We start from the raw sequence: 13,820 nt of genomic DNA on the forward strand, positions 1-13,820 counted from the left end.
TATGTGTATGTAGACAATTCACATAGACTATAGGGAATATGTTAATAAGATAAAATTATTAATTTTGTTCTTTACTACACAACGTGCATAGGATATATTAATATATAAAAGCTATTATTTTACTTTTGGCCACTTTCTCTGTATAAATAATTGATATGTTAATGAGAAATTATGCTTATACAAAATTATGCTTATGTATTTATTAAAGTTAATTGTATTCCACAGCCTTCTCACCTCTGAATAAGGATTGTTGTAATAACCTGGTGGCTATAGCAGTGAAGTTATAGATAAGAACAGAGAGTTTTCCAAAACAGTGAATACAGTATATAAATCTGTTTATCCCCTCTTCCCTATTAAACTAAGCTGAGATTGTATAGGATCTAGTCTCACTCATAATTTAGTATTTATCAAATAATGTAAGATACTTTTAAATTAGAAAATATCTAAAAAATTTAATATATTTGATTTTATTGTAACTTGAAAAATAACCTCATAGTTATGACAATTATTTGAATAAAGACAGTAGTGCTAAACATCTTTCTTTGTTGAAAAAGGGAGAATCGCTTGGACCTAGGAGGTAGAGGTTGTGGTGAGCCGACCAAATAAGTACCTCTCTATCAAATAAGAAATTGATGTGGCTTATGTAGTGTGGTCCAGCAAATAAAATGCGAGTTTATTTTTTTAAGGCAAAGACATAATATTGATGATTATATTACAATGCAACAGCAACTCAAAAATAACTTTCTTATGGAATAACCACTACTGATGACATCTTCAGTAAGCATGGATACAGAATACATTACTGACTCTTCTGAAACACCATTGATGTTTGAGCTGTGACACTTTTGACTATAAAAATGACAGATTTATTTTTGCTTTAAAATGTCCCCTTATTTTCCCTAAGGTCTGTCAGTTTGTGATGTGGAGGTCAGGAAAGGGGTTGGAGCATGAGAGCAGGTACAATCAGAGAGCTAGAGAGAGTATTTGGAGTGGCAAGGTCTTGATTTCACCTTTCACAATTAGTATTCTGCATTTACGTGGCATTGCAACCATCATGCTCAAGCAAACAACCTTAAAACAGTGGACATAGTCACATCAGTTTATTTATTTTCTTATTTATTTATCATTGTATGTATGAAGTAATTGGCTGGATTTTTTAAGACTTTTAAGTTGATGGCTATGACATCTACCCAGGCTGAATTTGTGAGTGCTTTTTTTCTTTTGAAACAGAAATTATCAGGTATGGAAAGCATTTAGGATCTGTATTTTTCCTCATTTTACTTTTTCACATTGGGGTTGGATTTCTTTGATCATAGGACTTTGGAATGGCTTCTGAGGCTAATGTATGTAAAAGCTTTTCTTTACTAAGGAGATGGGGTCAAAACTATGCACCTATCCCCATTATCATATTCTTCCTAGCTTGAACTTATTTTAGTGACAGGCAGAAAGCCACTGGGCTAGAGCTGTTTGCTTTCCCATCTATGGCCATCTCTGGCACTTCTCTGTGTGCCTGTCAAGGGGCTGTGTCTTCATTTTCAAGGGAATGTGTGAACATGCGCTGCATTACATCTCTCTCCCCTGACCTCAGGGAGCTAATACTGAGAAAAACTAACAATTTTTGATTATCTAAAAACGATTGGCCCGATGTCAAAGGTGGTACTATTTTTATCCTGACATTTATAGATAAGAAAACTAAGCCACATTAAATGAGTAAGTTATGTAGTGCCAGCTAGTAAGAGATGGTGCTCAGACTTGAAATCAAAGGAGTCTCATAGCTAAGCTTTTGCTCCTGATATGCAAATGTCTCACTTGCTGAAGCAAGAGCATGTTATATCTGTGCTCTCTTCCTCTTTCTCTCTCTCTCTCTCTCTTGCTGTATGGGTCTGTGTAAAGATACTGCCATAACTCACTTCTGTGAACAAAAATACCACTCGATGAATCAGGCTTACTATAAGCTCATCAATATCTATCATGACTGTGTGACTGTGATAGTTAATTTTGTGTGTCAATTTGATTGTGACATAGTTCATAGTTCTTTAATCAAACACAAATCTAGGTACTGCTGCGAAAGTATTTTGTATGTATAGTTAACATGTACAATCAGTTGAATTTAAGTAAATGAGATTTTTCTTGATAATGCAGGGCCTCATCCATCAGTTGAAACCTTGGGAGTAAAAAGTAAGGTTTCTTGGAGAAGAAATTCTACCTCAAGTTTGCAACACTAACTCCTGTGTGAGTTTCTAGCCTGCTGGCTTGCCTTAATGATTTCAGAATTGCCAGTTCTCATAGTTTCATGATTCAATTCCTCAAAACAAGTATTTGCAAAATTTAGTGTTCACTGAAAATATTGCTTCTAGAGGAAATTCATCATTAAGGTCAGAAGATTTTGAAAATTAAAAAAAACTTAACAAATTTTGACGTATTAAGCCATGTGCTTACGGTAGGGTGTGGACCTTTTTCCTGACAAGTTGAATCAACTTGATTTGGAATAACAAGTAGTTCTTAGTGAATAGTTTGTCCCTGGTCTGTGGGTTGTTCTGTTTAAGTGGAAGTTAATATAAATATCCTAACACAACAACTCAGACTAATATTATCTCGTAAGAGTAACTGATATTTAATTTTACTTGACATAATTACCTTTCCAAAGGATTATTGTGACTTCACAACTTAATGTTTTGTCTATAAATGTATTAATTTATTCATTAAAAATTTATTGAGCACTTACTATATGCCAGGCATTGGGTGCTGGGAATACACTCTTGAATGGGTAAGATCCAGACCCTGTACTCATGTTGCTAACAACCTGGTAGAAAAGAGAAACAAAACATGTGTGGGAAATAGTAAAAATAATTACAACAAACAGAAAAATGGAGTATATTAGTCTTTATAAGGACAGCTCCTATACTGGAATTCTTGAGAGAAAAATCTGTTGTGACTCAAGTTAGACACAAGCATCTGAAGTACATGTACCTGTCAGGACAAAGGTTTACTCCTCCAGGAACACGGAAGACTGGCATCTCACTTAGGACTAAGAATAGAATCACATATACTAAAAGAGAAGTGACTCTGAGAAACATGGTCTGAGTAAAGGCCTGCAGCTTAAAGTAAGTGTGATAATAGTAAGTATTGTAACCCTGACTCTCATTAAAAATTGGTAATCAGCTACCATGGTTTGCCTCCATGACAAATAGTATGTTTGCTAAGTTTGGTCATAAAGAATCATTGAAAATTGATTATGCACATAATTTTATGAGACAGACATGGCAGAGGAAGGATTTTCATCAAAGGAAAATAAAATCAAGGGAAGATTGTACATCTGGGTAAATATCTATGAAAAAGTACATCTCCCTCCTCACCTCCAAACAGTAGCTAAGTTAACCCAAGCCTGACAGTGTTCTCAAGTGGAACAATATGTTACCTATCTCAACAATGTATTGTAAAAAATAAATATGTGTAAAGCTGTAGTAATCAAAACAGTGTGGTATTGGCAAAATAATAGACAAATATATCCAGGAAACATAATAGAGAGCTCAGAAATAGACCCACATGAATATAGTCAACTCATTTTTGACAAAGGAGCATAGGCAATACAATGGAGCAAAGATAGTATTTTCAACAAATTATGCTGAAATACCTGGACATCTACATGCAAAGAAACAATGGATCTAGGCACAGACCTTACTCCCTTCACAAAAATTAACTCAAAGTGGATCAAAGACCTAATTGTAAAATGCAAAGCTATAAAAATCCTAGAAGGTAACATACGAGAAAAACCTGCATGACTTTTGGTATGGTGATGACTTTTAAAATACAACACTAAAGGCAATCCATGAAATATATAATTGATAAACTGAACTTCATTAATATTGTAAACTTCTCTTTGAATGTCAATGTTAAGACAATGAGAAAAGAAGCCACAGACTGGGAGAAATGAAAAGACAAACCCACAGACTGAAAGACACATCTGAAAAAAAGACAGTTATCCAAAATGTGCAAAGAACTCCTAAAATCAACAATAAGTAAACTCAAAAATGGGCCAAAGATCTTAATGGATAACTCACCAAAAAACATACAGATCATAAATTAGCATATGGAAAGATACTTTATATCATATGCCATCAGGGAAATGCAAATCAAGGCAATGAGATAACTACTACACATTTATTAGAATGACCATAATCTGGATCACTGACAACACCAAATCCTGGAGAGGATGTGGGGCAAGAGGAGCATTCACCTACTGCTGGTGGAATTGAAAAATGGCACAGTCACTTTGGAAGATAATTCAGTGGTTTCTTACAAAACTCAATTTACTTTTACCATGAGATACAGCAAATAATTATATGCTTCTTGATATTTACCCAAATAAGTTAAAAACATGTCCACACAAAACCCTGCACATAGACGTGTATAGCAGCTTTATTTATAATTGCCATAATGTGGAAGCAAAAAAGATATCCTTCAGTAGGTGAATGAATAGATAAACTGTGGTACATCCAGACAATGGAGTATTACATAGTGCTAAAAACAAGTAAGTTATCAAGCCATGAAAAGACATAAAGGAACATTAAATGCATATTGTTAAGTCAAAAACAGCAATATGAAAAGACTGCATACTGTATGAATCCAACTATATGACATCCTCGAAAAGGTAAAAACTATGAAGACAGTAAAAAGATCAATGGTTGGCAGAAATTGCCAGGGATGGAGTTCTGAATAGGTGGAGCTTTAAGGACTTTTATGGCAGTGAAAAAAACACCATATAATATAATGATGGGTACATGTCATTATACATTTGTCTAAGCTCATAGAAAGTACAACACCAAGAGTGAACCCCAATATAAACTATGGACTTTGGGTGATGTGTTCAATGTATATTCATTGTAACAAATGTAACACTGATGGGGGATATTGAAAATGGCAGAGGCTGTGCATGTGTGAGGGTAGGAGGTATATGAAAAATCTCTGTAATTTTGCTATGAACCTAAAACTGCCTTAAAAAATAAAGTCTTAAAAATAAATATAATTATGACGATGCGGTAGAGAATAATCTGAGTAAATGTACCAAGGCCAGAAACTGCAGTGCATGTAAGTTCAGTGGTGCTGGAAATGCAAACTTGAGTCTGGGAGAGGTGACAGGAGGTGGCTGAGAGTCAGAAAGAAGTTGAACTGTTGAAAACGTATGTGCTCTACTTAGGAAACTCAGACTTCATGGTATAGTGGATGGGGATCTGATGAGGGTTCTCAAAAAGGAAGTACTGTGAATAAATTTGTATTTTAAGTAAATTTCTGAAATAGTTGTGAAGGGGACGGATTTAAAGGAACAAAACCATGAGCAGAAAATTAGTACCTAAGTAACAGCAATGATCCATGGCAAAGAAAGGACCTAGGGTAGAAAGAAAGGAAAGGGATGGAGAAGACGTGCTAAGTTTTAAAATGTATAATTGAATTTGGGGAATGAGGGAGAGGAAGAAGTCAATAATGACATACATATTCCTATCACTAGTGGGAACTCCAAAAAGCAGAGGGACTTGAACTTCCTACAAAAGATTAATGAGTCTACAGTGGGTATCACTGATGCACATCTTTAGCAATTAGCTTGCAAGACAAGATAGGTTTTATTCTCTTTATATACACTACTTCTCAATTAAGCATCAGAATTTCCATAAGTTAAGGTTTATCATGCATCATACTAAGATAAATTTGAGTCCTACTCCAGTCATTAATCACTGTGTGACCTTGAGTTAGTTACTTAACTATTTTAACTTTCATCCCTTTAAATATCAAATAAAAACATGGAAGATCTATTAAACGAAAGGAGATATATGAAGGAAGCATGCAAAAAATTAAAACAAAAAAACAAAAATTTTTACCTTAGCATGGATTTTTCCCAAACATATAGAAATACATATATTAAATATGGATCAATATATCATTGTGATCAAGAGAATTAGTACTAAAATCAGACTAATAAGGAACAGACCCTGGCTGGTTCTGTCACTTTTGATGTGACTTTTAGCAAGTTATAAAACTTTTCAAGCTTTAATTTCGTCTTTTATAAAATGAGGAAAATAATGGCACCAACCTCATAGGTTTGATGGGAAGACAGTAAAATTATAAAAGTATTTAAAATAGTTTCTTAAGTTCAATATATACTAAATAATCATTGAATATCATTATGAATTCATAAATTTGTGTGTATGCATAGATAAATATATGTATACATATAGGCATACTTATTAGACTGAATTATATAAAATTGCCAATATTCAACCATTTTGACTCACAAAAATGGCAGCAGCCTATAATTAGGACAAAAACAAGATAATCAAGTGTCACCATCTAGATGCACTTGGTGACTTTATTATCTCACTTTTGCTGATTTTCTTAGGCAAGCACTGGCTGCAGGACACAGTTGAACTTATTATCCAGTAGATTATTATTTGTGCACTCTATTTGTTAACAGTCATGAGAGAAGATATAAAGAGTATAGATTGAAGCTGACAGTACTATTGGATCCCAATGCAGAGCTGCATAACCTTGGACAAGTTACTTAACCTTTCTAAGCCTGAGTCACCTTCTCTCTACAATGAAAAAAAAAAACTATAAAATTGTTGTAAGTATTAAATGAGATAATGCATGTAGAGCACATAATACATAGGCCAGCAGATAATGAGTACTCACTAATGTTATCTATTAGTACACAAATTAGTAATTACTCACTCAAATTTGATTTTCTACAGATGACGTTGTATTTTCTGTCCTGCAACGTTTTGCCTTCCCTCTCCTTCCCTCACCTCCTCTGCTCACTCCTTTTTTCCTCTTCTCTTCCCTGACCTCCTTTCTCTTTCCTTGTCTTCCCTTTCTTTTTCTTTCCTTTTTAATGAGGAACCACTGGGACTAATTATGATCTGTATCTGAATTATGCTGGATATATGTGTCTATTAAAGAACCTTTCCTGGAAAATGGTACATTGTTTTATATATATCTGAGTATACATTTATACATTTTAATGTATATTAAATGTAATATATTTATATTTAATATAGTAATATATTTATATTACATTTAATATACACTATATATATTATGTATATAATGTATATTAATGTATATTAAATTTAATATATATTAAAATGTATACATTTTAATATAAAATTCTACTGTTTTTAGGTATGAGATATCTGTGAATTTATTTTTGTAGGTATGATTTACATGAACAATGTTCCTTCTCATTTTAGAAAAGGAAAATAATAATATTATACGAATCTGCACCCTGTTTGCTTATAAACGTATTTAATAAAATAAGAAAATTTGGAACTGTTGGGATCAATAAAGAGCATTATACCCAATCCCTGAAGAAAGAAGGACTTAATTGAAGTCTGAATGTATTTAAGAGAATATGTAAGTGGCCCCAGAGAGGGCAATATGACTGAATAAGGAGGGATGCACATTCAAAAGGCTAATCTTTTGGAAATAGTCCCTGGTAGCTCCGACTGATGCATCCTTACCTCTGTATAGTTTACCCATTTGTCATTTACCCTACCCTGATCCATTGGCCCAGCTGTGGCCAGTGTGAAGCACAGTGGCAGATGAACTCACTTGAGCGGCTTTGAGGGTTTGTATCTGCAACTGTGAGGACCATGATAAGTAAACACTGGGTGTACAATAAGTGATATTAAGTTAATCAAGTGACTAGTAGGGAGACTGGGCATAGCTTTGACAGAAATTTTCTCTAGATCTATCTTTTGACCTCTGATTTGAATGGTGAGAGGATGTTCATGGTTTCAGAATGTGCAAATGTAGGAAACAGTGGATGAGCCCCAAGGGCAGTCCCCACATGTGGAGAAGGAAGCCCAATGACATAGGGCTGGGATATATCTGAAGCAACAGAGGGTGTCTCTAAATGGTTGTCTGCAGCAAAAAAGAAAAAAAAAAAAAGTTTTGACTGTGGGCTTCTGCTGTTTCAACACAGTCCCTCTGCTACGTGCTGGAGCAGGGCCACAAAGGAAGGGGACCTACGAACCTGAACTTCAAGGAAAGGAAAAATAGAGAAAGGAAGAAGAGAAAAAGAAAGAGAAATAAAAAAGAAAGGATACCTGGAGGCAGTAAGAAACTGTTAAGGACGTTAGAGTTGCATTTTCTCAAGTGGAAGACAAAATCAATTTTTATTTGGTTTGTTTAGGTTTTGCCTGTTTGTTTCTGTTTTACCTGGTACAAAAAGGTGAGATGTTTTGCATCAGATGCAGGTAGAAAAATAAATTAATAAGTGAATGAATGAATGCATGTACTAATAACTAAATTGAGTCCATTATAAGATAGGTGTATTTCATACACAATCAGAATGAATTTGAGCAAACATGAAACTTCTGTTCGATCTGGAACTAGAAAGGGTCCCTATAGATAAGGAAGCCTGGATAACTTATATATCATGCAGGTGCTCCTGATGGAATCTGCTTAGGAATGGGGCTTGCCCCAGGGTTGAACAAACCATTATTTGACGTTACTTAGCTCGTTGTAAGAGACGTTTAAACCAAATTTTTAGCAAGATAAATATTGTCAAAATTATGATCAGGCAAATTATGGAAGAACAAAAATGGTTGATGCTAATTGCCCAAATATATCTTAATGGATGAACTCAAGACATGAGAAATAAGAAGGCCAGTGTTTGGAAAGCTATTGAGTGGTCTACAATAAATTTAACTACCTGTGATCAGGACCTTGCAGATTCAAGGTCCTGCTTTCCTTTGCTCTTATATTGAAATGAGAGTTTGTACCTTAGAATATATTGTTAATGAGACTGGGCCTATAAGCATATTCTTGGATTTTTTAAATAATTAGGGTATAGGAAAGTACTAATATAGATAATTTTATCTTTGAGGGAAAAATTCTGTATCTAAAGAAGGAAAGGGAGTAAGATGATTAATACTTATTTAAAAAAAAAAAAACTGCCAAAATAAGGAAATGCTTTGGTGCTTCCTCAGTCATGGGTTCAACTTTAAAGATAGTTATGGGGTGGGTTTGGGGACTGCTGAAAAGAGTGATCCTCTCCATTTCCATCACTGTCCAAATGAGTCATAAATCAGCTGATTGGGTTCTCATCTATTTCTAGGATGATAGAGCGATGATGATAGGATGGGTCACTTGGTGTAATTATTGAGAATCCATTCATTTATATAAAAAAGAACAAGGAAGAGTTGTCATTATCCGTAAGATCCCCCCTCCTCTGTTTTTAACCTTTTAAGTAATGGAAAGCTATTAGAAGATTTTGTTTGCCTCATCCACGGGTTGAAAAATCATCTCAATGTGGAAGCTGATCTTTGCCAAATGAATATGGAAAATACCAATGTTATTATAAATTCTGTTTATTCAGAGGTCTTGCCAGTGAGTGAACTCCATATAACCCAGAACATATACCTTAATACTGGTCCTCTGCAGTGGAATACTACCTAGGGAACTTAAGGAAATGCTCACGTAACATTATGTTCTAAGTAAAAGACAAATAGATTTAGGCTATGCTGGAATTGATTGTAAGATGCTAATCTAGGTCCTTTCCTATAAATAATCTTGGAGGATTGAAATGTAATCCTGTCTTAGATTGATACAAACTCCATTGCTTTCTTCAATGCCATGACTCAGGATATTTCAGATATTAGAGGTTTTTTGTTTGTTTGTTTGTTTGTTTGTTTGTTTTTTTGAGTCTCACTCTGTCACCCAGGCTGGAGTACAGTGGCATGATCTCAGCTCACTGCAACCTTTGCCTGCCAGGTTCAAGCGATTCTCCTACCACAGCCTCTTGAGTGGCTGAGATTACAGGCACATGCCACCACACCCAGCTAATTTTTTTTTTTTTTTCTTTTTTAGTAGATATGGGGTTTCACCATATTGGTCAGGCTGGTCTTGAACTCCTGGCCTCATGACCTACCTGCCTCGGCCTCACAAAGTGCTGGGATTACAGGCATGAGCCAAGATGGTTTTTAAAATTAACTTGAATAATCTTTAAAATCCTAGTAGCTGGACCAAAATAATATGGCTGGAATGCATATGTGCTCACATCTGTAGCTTTTACCTCAGTGCTTTGTGTTGCAGCATTGGCATTAGGGTTTCCAAAACCTTACCATGATACTAGAACAGCGGTGACAAAGTTTATTCTATAGAACTCTTAACTAGTTCCACAAATTGTTAAACAACCTTTATGTAGAATAAACCATTCTATTGTCAAGTAAGTCTGGGAGAACTCTTACCCTCAACTCTTCATTTGTTGTGCCATAATGCACACTGATGTATTAAAGATGCTCTAGGATTCCCGAGCAAGATGGCCAAATAGGAACGGCTCTGGTCTGCAGCTCCCAGCGAGACCAACACAAGAAGACAGGTGATTTCTGCCTTTCCAACTGAGGTACCAGGTTCATTTCATTGAGATTGTTAGACAGTGAGTGCAGCCCATGGAGGGCAAGCAGAAGCAGAGTGGGGCATTGCCTCACCCAGGAAGTGCAAGGGGTCAGGAAACTCCCTCCCCTAGCCAGGGGAAGCTGTGAAGGACTGTGCCCTGAGGATCGGTGCTCTCTGACCCATACACTACATTTTTTGATGGTCTTCACAATCCACAGACCAGGGAGATTCCCTCGGGTGCCTACACCACAAGGGCCCTGGGTTTCAAACACAAAACTGGGCAGCCCTTTGGGCAGACACTGGGCTAGTTGCAGAAATTTTTTTTTCTTACCCTGGTGGTGCCTGGAATGCCAGTGAGACATTCACTGTTCACTTCTCTGGAATGGGGACTGAAGCCAGGGAGCCAAGTAGTGTTGCTCAGCAAATCCCACCCCCATGGAGCCCAGCAAGCTAAGATCCACTGGCTTGAAATTCTCGCTGCCAGCACAGCAGTCTGAAGTCCACCTGGGATGCTCCAGCTTGGTGCGGGGAGGGGCATCCACCGTTACTGAGGCTTGAGTAGGCAGTTTTCCCCTCACAGTGTAAACAAAGCCACCAGGAAGATTGGACTGGGCAGAGCCCACCTCAGTGCTGCAAAGCCACTGTAGCCAGACTGCCTCTCTAGATTCCTTCTCTCTGGGCAGGGCATCCCTGAAAGAAAGGCAGCAGCCCCAGTCAGGGGCTTATAGATAAAATTCCCATCTCCCTGGGACAGAGCACCACAAAGTTACTCCTTGAGAAGAGCAATCCCAAGACACATAATCGTCAGATTCACCAAGGTTGAAATAAAGGAAAAAATGTTAAGGGTAGCAGAGAGAAAGGTCACATTACCCACAAAGGGAAGCCCATCAGACTAGTAACAGATCTTTCTGCAGAAACCCTACAAGCCAGAAGAGAGTGGGGGTCAATATTCAACATCCTTAAAGAAAATAGTTTTCAACCCAGAATTTCATATCCAGCCAAATTAAGCTTCATAAGTGAAGGAGAAATAAAATCCTTTACATACAAGCAAATGCAAAGGGATTTTGTCACCATCAGGCCTTCCTTACAAGAGCTCCTGAAGGAAGCATTAAATATGGAAAGGAAAAACCGGTACCAGCCACTGCAAAAAGAACCCGAAATGTAAAGACCATTGACACTATGAAGAAACAGCACCAACTGATGGGCAAAATAATCAGCTAGCATCAAAATGACAGGATCAGATTTACACATAACAATATCAACCTTAAATGTAAATGGGATAAAAGCCCCAATTACAAGGCACAGACTGGCAAATTGGATAAAGAGTCAAGACCAATTGATGTGCCATATTCAGGAGATCCATCTCACAGGCAAAGACACACATAAGCTCAAAATAAAAGGATGGAGGAAGATTTACCAAGCAAATGAAAAGCAAAATAAGCAGGGGTTGCAATCTAGTCTCTGATAAAACAGACTTTAAGCCAACAAAGATCAAAAAAGACAAAGAAGTGTATTACATAATGGTAAAGGGATCAATGCAACAAGAAGAGCTAACTATCCTAAATACATATACACCCAATACAGGAGCACCGGGATTCAAAAAGCAACTTCTTAGAGACCTACAGAGACAGACTCCCAAACAATAAAAGTGGGAGACTTTAACACCTCACTGTCAATATTAGACAGATCAATGAGACAGAAAATTAACAAGGATATTCAAGACTTGAACTCAGCTCTGGACTAAATCGACCTAGTAGACATCTACAGAACTCTCCACCCCAAATCAACAGAATATACATTCTTCTCTGCACCATATCACACCTATTCTAAAATTGACCACATAACTGGAAGTAAAACACTCCTCAGCAAATGCAAAAGAATGGAAATCATAACCAACACTCTCTTAGACCACAGTGCAATCAAATTAGAACTCAGGATTAAGAAACTCACTCAAAACCACACTACTACATGGAAACTGAACAACCTGCTCCTGAAAAACTACTGGGTAAATAGCGAAATTAAGGGAGAAATAAATAAGTTGAAACCAATGAGAACAAAGACACAACATATCACAATCTCTGGGACACACCAAAGCAGTGTTTAGAGGGAAATTTATAGCACTAAATGCTCACCAGAGAAAGTAGGAAAGATCTGAAATTGACACCCTAATGTCACAATTAAAAGAAGTAGAGAAACAAGAACAAACAAATTCAAAAGCTAGCAGAAGACAAGAAATAACTAAGATCAGAGCAGGTCTCCTTCAGTGAAGGAGATACAGACATGAAAAGTCCCTCAAAATTCATTGAATCCAGGAGCTGGTTTTATGAAAAGATTAGCAAAATAGATAAACCGCCAGCCAGACTAATAAAGAAGAAAAGAAAGAAGAATCAAATAGACACAATGAAAAATGATGAATAGTATATTACCACTGATCCCACAGCAATACAAACTACCGTTAGAGAATACTATAAACACCTCTGCACAAATAAATTAGAAAATCTAGAAGAAATGGATAAATTCCTGGACACATACAGCCTCCCAAGACTAAACCAGGAAGAAGTTGAATTCCTGAATAGACCAGTAACAAGTTCTGAAATTGAGGCAGTAATTAGTAGCCTACCAACCAAAGAAAGCCTAGGAACAGAGGGATTCACACCTGAATTCTAACAGAGGTACAAACAGGACCTGATACCATTCCTCCTGAAACTATTCCAAACAATAGAAAAAGAGGGACTCCTCCCTAACTCATTTTGAGGCCAACATCATCCTGATACCACAACCTGGCAGAGACACAACAAAAGAAAGAAAATTTCAAGCCAACATCACTGATGAACATCAATGCAAAAATCCTCAATAAAATACTGGCAAATTGAATCCAGCAGCACATTAAAAAGCTTATCCACTATGATCAAGTCGGCCTCATCCCTGGGATGCGAGGCTGGTTCAACATACACAAATCAGTAAACGTAGACAAAACCACATCATTATCTCAATAGAAGCAGAAAAGGCATTCCATAAAATTCAACACTCTTTCTTGCTAGAAACACTCAATAAACTAGGTATTGATGAAACGTATCTCATAATAATAAGAGCTATTTATGACAAACACAGCTAATATCATACTGAATGGGAAAATGCTGGAAGTATTCCCTTTGAAAACTGGCACAGGACAAGGATGCCCTCTGTCATCACTGCTATTTAACAAAGTATTGGAAGTTCTGACCAGGGCAATCAGGAAAGAGAAATAAATAAAGGATATTCAAATAGGAAGAGAGGAAGTCAAATTATATTTTTTTGCAGATGATGTGATTGTATATTTAGAAAACCCCATCATCTCAACCCAAATCTCCTTAAGCTGATAAGCAACTTCAGCAAAATCTCAGGATACAAAATCAATGTGCAAAAATCACAAGGATTCCTACACACAA

The 13,820-nt window shown here is 36.4% G+C and overlaps 1 protein-coding gene and 1 long non-coding RNA gene across 3 annotated transcripts in view; one reads left to right on the forward strand and one right to left on the reverse strand.

Moving 5' to 3' along the window:
• Positions 1-13,820, forward strand: part of LOC115898393 — a 258,295-nt gene that overhangs the window by 38,344 nt on the left and 206,131 nt on the right. The window lies entirely within an intron of this gene.
• Positions 1-13,820, reverse strand: part of CHRM2 (cholinergic receptor muscarinic 2) — a 159,608-nt gene that overhangs the window by 25,414 nt on the left and 120,374 nt on the right. The window contains exon 3 of one of the 2 annotated variants that reach the window (XM_010371749.2): positions 2,726-2,803. The exons of the other annotated variant lie outside the window; for it this stretch is intronic. The gene's annotated coding sequence lies outside the window, so the exon portion shown is untranslated. The remainder of the gene's footprint in view (positions 1-2,725; positions 2,804-13,820) is intronic. 2 annotated transcript variants of the gene reach the window in all.

The sequence above is a fragment of the Rhinopithecus roxellana genome, chromosome 6 (assembly GCF_007565055.1).
Source record: "Rhinopithecus roxellana isolate Shanxi Qingling chromosome 6, ASM756505v1, whole genome shotgun sequence".
Lineage (NCBI taxonomy): Eukaryota > Metazoa > Chordata > Mammalia > Primates > Cercopithecidae > Rhinopithecus > Rhinopithecus roxellana.